Consider the following 13,629-nt stretch of genomic DNA (forward strand, 5'->3'; position numbering starts at 1 on the left):
GAGGGTTCTATAACAAGGGGACATAGATTCAAGGTAAAAGGCGGGAGGTTTAGAGGGGATTTGAGAAAGAACTTTTTCACCCAGAGGGTGGTTGGAGTCTGGAACTCACTGCCTGAAAGGGTTGTGGAGGCAGGAACCCTCACAACATTCAAGAAGCATTTGGATGAGCACTTGAAATGCCATAGCATACAAGGCTACGGACCAAATGCTGGAATATGGGATTAGAGTAGACAGGGCTGATGGCCGGCGCGGACACGATGGGCCGAAGGGCCTCTATCCATGCTGTATAACTCTATAAAATATTTTAAGGCGGCTGCCTGCCTCCATTTTAAGTAAAGTTTTATTTTTAACAGCTCACCAAGCTTCTCTGTTTACTCCCAGCAATGGAATCCCCGGGATCGGCCAACCCTCCCCCTACCCCAGGATGGGACCCTTGCGATCGGTCGAGCCGTTTCCCGCAATGTCCCCACCCACCCCCGCGATGTCAGACTTACCTCCGATCCACTCCCCGGCTGCTTTCCAGCCTGACAGTCAGCCAGCCTGTTTCAGGCAGTGCTATAAACGTCTGTGATTCTATAGTTCCTTCCTGAATGCTTTTAGGAATTTTAAAACGTGCAGCTGAAATCCATTTAACTATGCTGATCACTGGGTATTAAGTATAGCTGCACTATCATTTTTACAGCAGTGCGAGGGTTCAGCACCGTTATACCGTCACCCTGCTCACACCACTCTCTAATCAGGGCAAGCTGAACTCTGCACATGCAAACTTAAAAACGTGTGAAGTCAGCTATTTTCTGCATGAGAAACTTAAATGTGTTGTAGCAGACCATCTGCGATCCATTTAAACTTTCCTTTTAAAGTTTAAAAAGTTGTTCTCACAGCCCACACAAAATCCTAAACTATACTTCTCTTCTGTTGCTGGAACATGCAAACTTTCCCTGTTGCACAAGGTGCAACTGCATCAGAAAGAATTTGGCCAGTTGGGTATATTCACCGCAGGACATACTCCTGGACCAATTTTGCTGGCACTTTCATTTGCCCATAAGGTCAGCGGGGACATCACAGTGATCCAATGTCTCTTAGGAGATGGAAAGGAATGTGCTCACTCTTAAAGGTCAGACTGAATAAACGGCAAGTGGGATCCAAGAGCTCTTTTTAAAAGAACGCAAGGGTCCATTAAATCTTTTCAATGGTCATTCACCTAAACATCTTTTTATCCTCTTATAATTACTGGTAATTTACAAAAAATAAGTTAAGGCAGATGCTCTGTTTGGAATCACATCCACACACTGCTTTTCAAAATGGTTTCTGTTAAAGGGGAAGTACATTCAACTGAATTCCCCCCCACCCTAATCCTTAATGTTATACCTATGCACATGCCATGTCGCTTAATCATCCTCAAACCAATCACTAAAGAATAAATGGATCTGATTGTAGCATAGTCTTATAGACCATAGACCAGGAGTAAGAGTTCTCAATTGGGGAAAGGCCAATTTTACTAAGCTGAGATGTGATTTCGCAAAAGTGGACTGGAAACAGCTACTTGAAGGTAAATCAGTGTCAGAGCAGTGGGAGGCATTCAAGAAGAAGATAATGAAGGTTCAGAGCAAATATGTTCCCACAAAGAAATAGGGTGGGAATGCCAAATCTGGAGGCCCCTGGATTTCAAGGAGCATACAGGGTAGGATAAGGCAAAAAAGGAAAGCTTATGTCAGATACCAAGAGCTCAATACCACAGAAAGCCTAGAGTATAGAAAGTGCACGGGTGAAATTAAAAAGGAAATTAGGAAAGCAAAGAGAGGGCATGAAAAAATATTGGCAAGTAAAATCAAGGATGTTTTATAAATACATAAAGAGCAAGAGGATAACTAAGGAAAGAGTAGGGCCTATTAGAGACCAAAAAGGTAACTTATGTGTGGAGGCGGAAGAAGTGGGTATGGTTCTTAATGAATACTTTGCGTCTGTCTTCACAAAAGAGAGGGACGATGCAGAAATTGTAGTTAAGGAGAAGAAGTGTGAAATATTGAATGGGATAAACATAGTGAGAGAGGAAATAATAAGGGGATTAGCATCCTTGAAAGTAGATAAATCGCCAGGCCCAGATGAAATGTATTCCAGGTTGTTAACAGAAGCAAAGGAGGAAATAGCAGAGGCTATGACCATCATTTTCCAATCCACTCTGGCTACAAGCGTGGTGCCGGAGGACTGCTAACATTGTACCGTTGTTTAAAAAGGAAGAAAGGTTAGACCAAGTTATTACAGGCTAGTCAGCCTAACTTCGGTGATGGGCAAATTATTGGAAACAATTCTGAGGGACAGTATTATGTGTCATTTAGAAAGGCACAGATTAATCAAGGACAGTCAGCATGGATTTGTTAAGGGAAGGTCATATCTGACTAACTTGATTGAATTTATTGAGGCGGTAACAAGGAGGGTCAATGAGGGTAGCACATTTGATGTAGTGTACATGGATTTTAGCAAGGCTTTTGACAAGGTCCCACATGGCAGACTGGTCAGAAAAGTATAAACCCATGGGATCCAAGGGAAAGTGGCAAATTGGATCCAGAATTGGCTCAGTGGCAGGAAGCAAAGGATAATGGTCGACGGGTGTTTTTGTGACTGGAAGGCTGTTTCCAGTGGGATTTTGCAGGGCTCAGTACAAGGTCCTTTGCTTTTTGTGGTATATTTCAATGATTTAGACTTAAATGTAGGGGACATGATTAAGAGGTTTGCAGATGATACAAAAGTTGACCGTGTGGTTGATAGTGAGGAAGAAAGCTGAAGATAGCAGGAAGAAATCAATGGACTGATCAGGTGGGCAGAAAAGTGGCAAATTGAATTCAATCCAGAGAAGCGTGAGGTAATGCATTTGTGGAGGGCAAACAAGGCAAGGGAGTACACAATAAATAGGGGGATATTGAAAGGTACAGAGAAACAAAGGGTCCTTGAAGTGCATGTCCACAGAACCCTGAAGGTAGCAGCTCAGGTAGATAAGGTGGTTTAAAAGGCATACGGGATACTTTCCTTTATTAGCCGAGGCATAGAATATAACAGCAGGGAGGTTATGCTAGAACTGTATAAAACATTGTACAGATCTGGTCACCACATTACAGGAAAGATGTGATTGCACTAGAGAGGGTACAGAGGAGATTTACGAGGATGTTGCCAGGACTAGATATAATTTTAATTGAGGAAAGATTGGATAGGCCGGGTTTTTTTAAAATTCATTCATGGGATGTGGGCGTCGCTGGCAAGACCAGCATTTATTGCCCTTGAGAAGGTAGTGGTGAGCCTCCATCTTGAACCGCTGCAGTCCATGTGGTGACGGTTCTCCCATAGCACTGTTAGGTGGGGAATTCCAGGATTTTGACCCAGAATCTTTTCTATGGAACAGGGAAGGCTGATGGGAGATTTAATTGAGGTGTATAAAATTATGAGGGGCCTAGATAGAGTGGATAGGAAGAACATATTCCCCATAGCAGAAAGGTCAATAAACAGGCGGCATAGATTTAAAGTAATTGGTAGAAGGATTAGAGAGGAGTTGAGGAGAAATTTTTCACCCAGAGGATGGTGGGGGTCTGGAACTCACTGCCTGAAAGGGTGGTAGAGGCAGAAGCACTCATCACATTTAAAAAGCACTTGGATATATACTTGAAGTGCTGTAACCTACAAGGCTACAGACCAAGAGCTGGAAAGTGGGATTAGGCTGGATAGCTCTTTTTTGGCCGGCACAGACATGATGGGCCGAATGGCCTCCTTCTGTGCCATAAATTTCTATGATTCTATGTCTCATTTTTGACAGCTGGCCCATCCTCAATGGGCTGAGTGTATAATATACAATTCCAGGAGGTGGTGGTAATGGCCTTAAACAAAACACCTATTTTGTTGCACTCTAGATGGTTGTTGCGGCCTTTAAGTCTGTGGTGTCATTTATTTCAAACGTTGAAACAAAATAGGTGATGAATTGGATGATATCATTACTTACCATGCAGCCTTCTCACCCCTGGGATTCCGGCCCAGACTGGTGGGATGAAAATCTCCTCCTGTTAGCTGTAAAGACCCTTTGTAAAATGAGTTTGGCCAGCATCAACCCAGTTCCTGGTTGGTGTCTGCCTCGTGCACAGAATTGTTTCTAAATCAACATTAAGTAGTAGTTCCTTGCAATCTTACTCAGGAAGGCCAAAACAGTGGTTGGTGTGGTATATAGAAAATATTATACTGCTACAGTAAAGGACTCCTCTGAGCTTGGGGTTAAGATATGTTGTTGATGCAGAGTAGACTCAATAACTGGCCTGCGAAAGCTTGATGCTGAGATTCCATAACTGAAATGGACAAATGTTCCATTCCCTTGCACTAATATCCTTCACCTTGATTAGCACAAAAGAAATGATAGTATCCTGCCAAATGTAAATATGCACAAAAGAGGCTTACTGCCGACAATCAAAATAAATCATTGAGGTGGCAGCTTAACTAGTTTAAGCTCTTAACCGCATTTTTGCTGCAAATCCATCCAAATAGAATGTGGAGAGGATTATAAAGTGTAACATGTCTGGTCAGACCCTCATACCCATCAGAACGGAGAATACCAGCTGTGTTCTCTTCCACCCTGTACCTGTTACACTTTCACACAGATGCAGCCACTCTGATTTCCAACACACATTATATAAATATACACTGCAAGATTTTTGATCTGTGATCAAAGAGGAGGTGTGTTAAACTGCTTTTGTTGTCTAGTGCTAAATCAGCTTAACCCTTTCACCCATTGATCACGCCAAAATAATTCAAACGGTCTGCTTCCAGGGAACACAGGAACAGGAGTAGGCCATTCAGCTCCTCGAGCCTGTTCCTGCCATTCAATTAGACCAGAGCTGATCTGTACCTCAACTCCATTTATCCGTCTTTGCTCCATATCCCTTGATACCCTTACCTAACAAAGATATGTCGATCTCAGTCTTGAAAATTTCAATTGACCCAGCATCCACAGTCTATTGGGGAAGAGTTCCAGATTTCCACTACCTTTTGTGTGAAAAAGTGCTTCCTCATTTCACTCCTGAATGGCCTAGCTCTAATTTTAAACATTATGCCCCCTTGTTCTGGATGTCACCACCAGAGGAAATAGTTTCTCTGTATCTACCCTATCAAACCCCTTTATCACCTCGATTAGATCACCCCGATTAGATCACCCCTCAACTGTCTAAATTCAGGGTGATACAAACCAAGTTTATGTAACCTATCTTCAAAATTTAACCCTTTAAACCCTGATATAATTCTGGTGAATCTGCACTGTATCCCCTCCAAGGCCAATATATCCTCACTGCATCCTTGCACAGTATCTTCTGATTGGCACCTAAAAATAATCCGCCCACACCAACGTTGCTGTAGAACAGTTTGACAACATTTGTCAGCTGCCCTATGGTACCTCACCCAAGTGCCCAGATAGTGAGCTTTGCATCTATTCAACTATGGAGGCATCATAGCTGAGCCAAATGCTGTTCTCACCTGATTCACGTCCACTTTCCAATAGGAGCTACAAGTATGATCAAGTTCAGGAACCCCGATTGATTTTCCCCTCCCTAGGCCAGGGAGACAGAGACCAAATGTATTGCTCACAGTGTCACCCTGACCGAGATTGCTAACTCACCACATAAGAAACCGTAGTACCACACAATGAATAAACAGACTTATCAGTCCAAACTAGGCACACAATAACCCAAATACCAACCCAACGACAATGCAACTCAAGAGCAAAGCAGACATGAGTCAGTTATGTGTGTCTCACTCATGTGCAATAAATTCTATATTCAGTACATTTCCACCAAGTATTCCTTTATTTTAAAAAAACTTTTGTGAGACCTAAGGGCATGGTAACATAGCGGTCATGTCACTAGACTCATAATCCAGAGCACGGGAGTGGGACTAATTGGATAGCTCTTTCAGTGGGGAAACTTTTAGAGACAATAATCCGGGACAAAATTAATTAGCGCTTGGAAAAGAATGGGCTAATAGATGAAAGACTGCACGAATTTGTTAAAGGAAAATCGTGTTTGACTAACTTGATTGAGTTCTTTGATGAAGTAACGGAGAGGGTTGATAAGGGTAGTGTGGTTGATGTTGTGTATATGGACTTTCAAAGGGCATTTGATGAAGTACCACCTAATAGTGTTGTTAGCAAAATTAAACCCATGGGATTAAAGGGACAGTGGCAGCGTGGATACAAAATTGACTAAGGGACGGAAAGAAGAGAGTAATGGTGAACGGTTGTTTTTCAGACTGGAGGGAAGGATAGAGTGGTGTTCCCCAGAGGTCAGTATTAGGACCACTGCTCATTTTGATATATATTAATGACCTGGAATTGGGTATAGAGGGAATAATTTCATAGTTTGCAGATGACACAAAACTCAGAAATGTAGTAAACAATGTGGAGGATAGTAACAGACTAGTGAAATGGGCAGACACATGGCAGATGAAATTTAATGCAGAGGAATGTGAAGTGATGCATTTTGGTAGGAAGAATGAGGAGAGGCAATATAAATTATAAAGTACAATTTTAAAGGGGGTGCAAGGACAGACCTGGGGGGTACACATACACAAATCATTGACAGTGGCAAGACAAGTTGAGAAGGCTGTTAAAAAAGCATATGGGATCCAGGGCTTTATTAATAGAGGCATTGGGTATAAAAGCAAGGAAGTTATACTAAACCTTTATAAAACACTGGTTAGACCTCAGTTGGAGTATTGTGTTCAATTCTGGGCACCAAGGCCTTAGAGAAGGTGCAGAAGAGATTTGCTAAAATGGTGCCACGGATGAGGGACGCCAGTCATGTAGAGAGACTGGAGAAGCTGGGGTTGTTCTCCTTAGAACAGAGGAGGTTAAGGGGAGATTTGATAGAGGTGTTCAAAATCATGAACGGTTTTGACAGAGTAAATAAATAAGGAGAAACTGTTTCCAGTGGCAGAAGGGTCAGTAATCAGAGGACACACATTTAAGGTGATCATCAAAAGAGCCAGAGGCGACATGAGGAAACATTTTTTTACACAGCGAGTTGTCAAGCTCTGGAATGCACTGCCTGAAAGGGTGGTGGAAGCAGATTCAATAGTGACTTTCAAAAGAGAGTTGGACAAATACTTGATGGGAAAAAATTTACAGAGCTATGGGGAAAGAGCGGGGGGATGGGACTAATGGGATAGCTCTTTCAAAGAGCCGGCACAGGCACGATGGGCCGAATGGCCGCCTTCTGTGCTGTAACATACTATGATACCTGGACTAAAAGTCCAGAGAATATGAGTTCAAATCTCACCAAGCAGTTTTGAGAATTTGTTGTGCCTTGAGGATTTCCTCAAGCGATGGGTCGGGTGCTTCTTGCATCCGCCTCCTTTCCAAGTGACAGCAAAAACAGATTCTAGATTTCTCTCCAGTGCACCTAAAGTGCCATACGCTTGCATCCCGCATCTTGCAATGCTTTAAGCCAGTGAAACCAAAATGGGAAGGACTAGTTTCCTTACAGTAGCTTGTCACTAAGCTAATTTTCTGCCCCCATCCCTAGTGGACACCCCAGCTATGCCCATATTGGTGCAGGCACCCTACAACTTTATTTAAATTGCCCAACCCTGGCAATTCCAACAGCATTAGGCTCTTCAATTGATGATGCAGCTGAAGTCCTGCTCTGTCACTGTTATAGAGCAGCAATGCAGATTTTTGGCCCCTTGCTGTCTGGGCTCTCACATAAAGACTAGCATCTGATGGAGGCCTGTGGAACTGTACTACAGCATGAATCAGAGCCTTCGAGAAAAGAAAAGAAAGCTCGTCACGGATTCTGATGATCACAAGCAGGCTCCATTCTACAGATATTTAACCTCTTTAATTCCTTGCATGTTTTGTGGTATTTGGACTATGTTAACCATAGACTGAGAAAGTTTTTTTTAGGTGTAATTGATGGGGGGATATCATAATCAAATATAGTTACTTTATTCCAAATAATGAGGTTTCAATGCTTAACCCAGGACTCCATTGCCTGGAGATCAGACGCACAATCAACATGAAAATGATTAATTGGTCATTAATCTTATTACTGTTTTTGGTATCTTGCTATGCACAAAATGGCTGTCATGTTTAGCTACATAACAACAGTAACTCCATTTCAGTTACTCTATCAACCTTGGCTCAGTAGTAGCACTCTTGCCCCTGAGTCAAAAGGTTGTGGGTTCAAGCCCCACTCCAGAGACTTGAGCATGTAATCTAGGCTAACACTTCAGTGTGGTGCTCAGGAGTAATACTGTTGGCCAGGGGATGCAGAAACTACTGAGTTTATTTCGAACTGCTGACACACAGGCAAAAGCAACTCTTGAACTGAAGTAACCTGAGTTCAGTCGCCGGCCTGAGCTGGCTGGAACCGGTTTGAATTAGCTAAGTTTCATGAAAGACAAAGGAGATGTGATAAGGCACAAGTCCTTATTTAGAAAAGGAGTAATGAGGTAATACTACCTAAGTCCTTGGGACAGAGCCAATGAGGAGAAGACACGGACTAGGCGAGCAAGCCTAAACCAATGAGAGAAAGAAACAGCAGAGCTTGAAGAGATAAGATTCAGAATAAGAATGAAGAATCTCGGGCGTGGAGCCAGGGAAGACTCCGGAGACCAACCATCGCGGAAGTGGAAGAACCTACGTCAGGGACGTAGAAATGATGGGGAAAGAGAGAGAGAACGGAACGCCTGACCAGCGTCAGCTCTCCTTTTCGGGTATTAGTCTTTATATTCTGTGACCACTCAGGGAGTGTCAGAGAAACCTAGTGGGTGTGCGTTTAGATCCTAGTTTGGGTATAAAACTGTATAACCTGGTTCAAACTGCATGTCTATATCTAATCAGACGTATAAGCTATATGTATATGATCTAACGACGTGAATAAAGCAAATTGACTCTTCTCCTCTTTGTACGAAGTCAATAACCGTAACCGGTGACCTCCGGTCAACAATGCATTGTTAGAGGTGCTGTCTTTCAGATGAGACGTTAAACTCAGGCTCCATCTGCCCTCTCAGGTAGGTGTAAAAAATCCTATATTTAAAGAAGAGCAGGGTATTTCTCCTGATGTGCTGGCCAACATTTGTCCCTCAACCAATTTCATTAGAAAAAAAAAGATTATTCTGTGACTTATCTCATTGCTGTTTGTGGGGCCTTACTGTGTGGTTGGCTGCTGAATTTCAAGTCTGAACTTCAAAGAGGATGGAAGATATATCAGACCCCAACTAGCAGTGGTTCTTAAGTGTTGCTCTTCTCATTAGGCTGTTGATTGAGCTGAAGCTAGGGGGAACACTCCATGAATGTACAAGTTCACTTAAAGACTGTACATCATAGATACCTGAACTAAAACAGTTTTATTACTTCAGAAATCATCTGTAACAGATTCAGTGAGTTAACTATATCTATATCACATGAAATCTATAGTGTTGATCTTTTGCTATTGTTTAATTCTACTTTTCATAAAATGGATTTATTGTTTATAGCACTTGCTCTGACAGAGTGTTTAATTTTCTGTTATCGAAGAACTAGGGGGAGACTGGAGTGCTCAAGAGTTTTCCAATGAGCAATTTACAGTAACAAGGGTTTCTGTTCAAACCTCTAGGCAACACTACATCACCACATATTGTCTGTATCAAGTCAACCTTCAACCCATGGAGAGGGCTTGCCTACAGGAGTGGTCCTCGTCATTAAGCACAAGAGAAATATCTGATGGGAGCTCTAACAACATAACTTCTCCGTCGACACTGCTGCGTGGATCTTCCAAGGCATATCACAAAAATAGAAATTACTGGTAAGATGAAATAAATTAAACTACAGCCTGTTAAAAAGAATAATAAGTTTAGCAGTGTGTTTAAGGCAGTAATTCAATGTTAGGGATCTGGCGAAATTAATATGTCTACTCAGTGTCAGTCACACATTGAAGCATTCGCAATCTTGGGCAGCCTGCCCATAATCCCAGATGAGAATGCCTTACATTGAGCCTCCATGTACTCTACATTTTCAAATGAACACTATGGATGAAAGTTATTTTTCTTAAAGAAATCACTTTTAGTTTCTCTGCTGAGGCCAAATGTAGCATTCCCCCCACCCAATGATGATCTGGCTGAGATCAGCTAACCAAGCATAGTGCATTGTTGTATCTTGGGACCTACCTGGTCTATATGGTTCAGTGAATGAACACACCATATGATGCAATACTACACCACACAGACCAGAATGTTCCCAGAGTTCAATCCCGAGTATGTAGTGAGTTAGCAGATTCAGGTACAGTTACAGCTGGGACGTCACAATTGGCTCAGCACTCTTGGGCTAGGAAGGGAAAATTGGCGAGCATTACTGTGCTTGATCACATTTCCAATAGCCTCTACTGGAAAAGTCCAAGTGCATGGCATCAGATGAGGACAGGATTAGGTTAGTTGTGTTGCTCCCCCACGCTCATACAGCTGGTCAACACTCACTGACTAGGCTAACATATGATTGAGTTGTTTGAATGAGGTACCAGAGGGCTGCTGCACCGATGGGACTATACACAGGATAAGTCAGCACCTTCAGGAAAGGAGAAGCAAATTGGTGGGAAAAAAGGAGTGCATAATGTAGACTGCCTAGTGTAGTACTGATGGAATGTTGCATTATGGGAGGTGCCATCTTTTGGATGAGAAGCTAAGCTGACGCCTCATCTACCAATTCAGGTGGATATGAAAGATCCCATTCAAAAAAGAGCAGAGTTCTGGTCAATATCCCTCCTTCAACCAACACCAGCAAATAAAGATTAACTGGTCATTCATCTCATTTGTCGTCTGTGGAACCTTGCTGTTCGTAAATTGGCTGCCACACATGCCTACATTATAACTGTTATTCTTTCTTTAAAAATTTATGGATACAGCTTCAATAATGGAAATTGCTTCTTTGTATAAAAATCAGTTTAAAAAATATGTTTGTATGTAAAAACGTATTTGTATGTCAAATGTAATTCATTGGCTGTGAAACGTTTTGGGATGCCCTGAGATGCGATGTAAGTGCAAATTCTTTCTACTTTCTCTTTTACACCAGCCATAAGAGTACAAGACACTGCTTTAAACATCTTAAGGGTCCAACTTGTGGCACACTTGTGAAAGGCAGCACTCAAGTTAATTTTGGAGTTAACCCTGTGAAATAAAGATACTGCACTTTTGTTGGAGCTCACTGGAAATGACAGAAACAGTGAAATAAATCAAATGAGCAGGTGTTTTTAATAAAATGGATATGGTTTTTATTCCATTTTAGGAAAAGAAAAAAAACATTGTGAGCAAAACAATCGACTGATGGAGACAATGTTGTAGAGCATTCAGTGGGGATGTGCAGGAGGAGATGAAACTCCCCCCAGGAATATTGTGCACCCCATGAAGTGTGTAGTACTCGAGAGGTGTGGTAGCAGATGGGAGTGAGAACTGTACAGTTTTTACCCTGTTTGCACTCTACCCGTCCTCATCACTCCCCCCGTACAAATTCACAAAGGTCTTAAAGGAGCATCGTCTTCACAAAAAATGTCCTTTTCCGAATCGCACTGAAACACATCGTCCCATTACTTGTGTGTGATGTAATGTCATGAAACAAATTTTTTAAAAATGAAATAAAAACAGAAAATGTTGCAAATGCACGACATGACAGTCAGCATCTGAAATAGAAAGATAGTTTAACATTTTGGCTGTGACCCTTCATCTGAAGATTGGATTTTCCAAACATATTTGAATGAAAATAGCACCCCTTTAAACTCTCTATGCAATCATGAGTCACAGAACCCAGAAGGTCTCAGCTTCAGTCTTGGTGTGTATTGAATTAGCCAGGGCAACAGTTCAACTTACAGCAAAACTACAACTTCTCCAGTAATGAAGCAGCCAATGCCAGCCTACAACAGGACCTGGCTAACATCCAGGCTTGGGCTGACAAATGGCAGGTAACATGCGTGCTACTTAAGTGCCAGGTAATGACCATTTCAAACAAGAGAAAAAGTCCAGCCATCTCCCCTTGACTTTCAATAACACCACCATCGCCAAGTCCTCCACTATCACCTCCTTGGAGCACCGCTGAACAGAAGCTGAACTGGACCGACCAAATCAACACTGTGGATGCGAGCAGGGCAGAGGCTGGTTACTCTGCAACGAGTGGCTGAGCTTGTGACCCTTCAAAAGCCTAACCCCCCCATCTACAAGACTCAACTCGTGAGTGCGATTGAATACTCATCACTTGCCTACATGGATGCAGCCACAAAAACACTCAAGAACTTCGATACCAAGCAGGGCAAAGTGGTTCGCTTGATCCCATTCCATCATCGGTGCACTGTGACTGCAATATGTACAGTCCACAGGATGCACTGTAGCAACTCACCTGGATTATTTTGACATTGTCAGCCATGGTTCAGTGGTAGCACTCTCGCCTGAGTCAGAAGGTTGTAGGTTCAAGTCCCACTCCAAAGATTTGAGCACAAAATCTAGGCTGTCACTCCAGTGCAGTACTGAGGGAGCGCTGCACTGTTGGAGGTGTCGTCTTTCAGATGAGATGTTAAACCAAGGCTCCCTCTGCCCTCTCAGGTGGACGTAAAAGATCCCATGACACTATTTTGAAGAAGAGCAAGGACATTCTCCCCAGCGTCCTGGCCAATGTTTATCCCTCAACCAACATCACTAAAACAGATTATCTGGTCATTATCACATTGCTGTTTGTGGAATCTTACTGTGCCAAAATTAGCTGCTGTATTTCCTACGTTACAGCATTACAAAGTTCTCAATTTGCTACAGTTGTACAGGGCACATCTAGAATACTGTGTGCAGTTTTGGTCTCCTTATTTAAGAAAGGACATAATTGCTTTAGAGGCGGTTCAGAGAAGGTTTACTCGACTGATTCCTGGGATGAGGAGGTTATCTTATGAGGATAGGTTGGACAAGTTGGGCCTGTATACATTGGAGTTTAGAAGAATGAGAGGTTATCTTGCTCAAACATATAAGATCCTGAGGGAACTAGAAGGGGTAGATGCTGAGAGGATGTTTCCCCTTGTGGGGGAGACTAGAACTAGGGGACACAGTTTAAAAATAAGGGGTCTCCCATTTAAGACGGAGATGAGGAGAAATTTTTTCTCTCAGAGGGTCGTGAGTCTGTGGAACTCCCCTCCCCAAAGAGCGGTGGAGGTAGGGTCATTGAATATTTTTAAGGCTGAATTAGATAGATTCCTGATTAACAAGGGAATCAAAGGTTAGAGTAGGTAGACGGGAAAGTAGGGTTGAGGTCACAATCAGATTAGCAATGATCTTATCAAATCGCAGAGCAGGCTCGAGCGGCCGAATGGCCTACTCCTGCTCTTAATTCGTATGTTTGTATGTATGTTCTTCATTGGCTGTAAAGCGCTTTGGGATGTCCCGAGGTCATGAAAGATGCTATATAAATGCAAGTTCTCTCTTTCCCCACGAACTCTACCACTGAAAAGGACAAGGAAATATATCGCTGTTCCTTCATCGTCGCTGGGTCAAAATCCTGGAACTCCCTTCCTAACAGCACTGTGGGAGAACCATCACCACACGGACTGCAGCGGTTCAAGAAGGCGGCTCACCACCACCTTCTCAAGGGCAATTAGGGATGGGCAA

The 13,629-nt window shown here is 42.7% G+C and overlaps 1 protein-coding gene across 3 annotated transcripts in view; it reads right to left on the reverse strand.

Annotated features, from left to right (window-relative positions):
* st8sia5 (ST8 alpha-N-acetyl-neuraminide alpha-2,8-sialyltransferase 5) overlaps window positions 1-13,629 on the reverse strand; it is a 62,327-nt gene that overhangs the window by 46,997 nt on the left and 1,701 nt on the right. The gene's annotated exons all lie outside the window — the stretch shown is intronic.

Source organism: Heptranchias perlo, chromosome 1 (assembly GCF_035084215.1).
Source record: "Heptranchias perlo isolate sHepPer1 chromosome 1, sHepPer1.hap1, whole genome shotgun sequence".
Lineage (NCBI taxonomy): Eukaryota > Metazoa > Chordata > Chondrichthyes > Hexanchiformes > Hexanchidae > Heptranchias > Heptranchias perlo.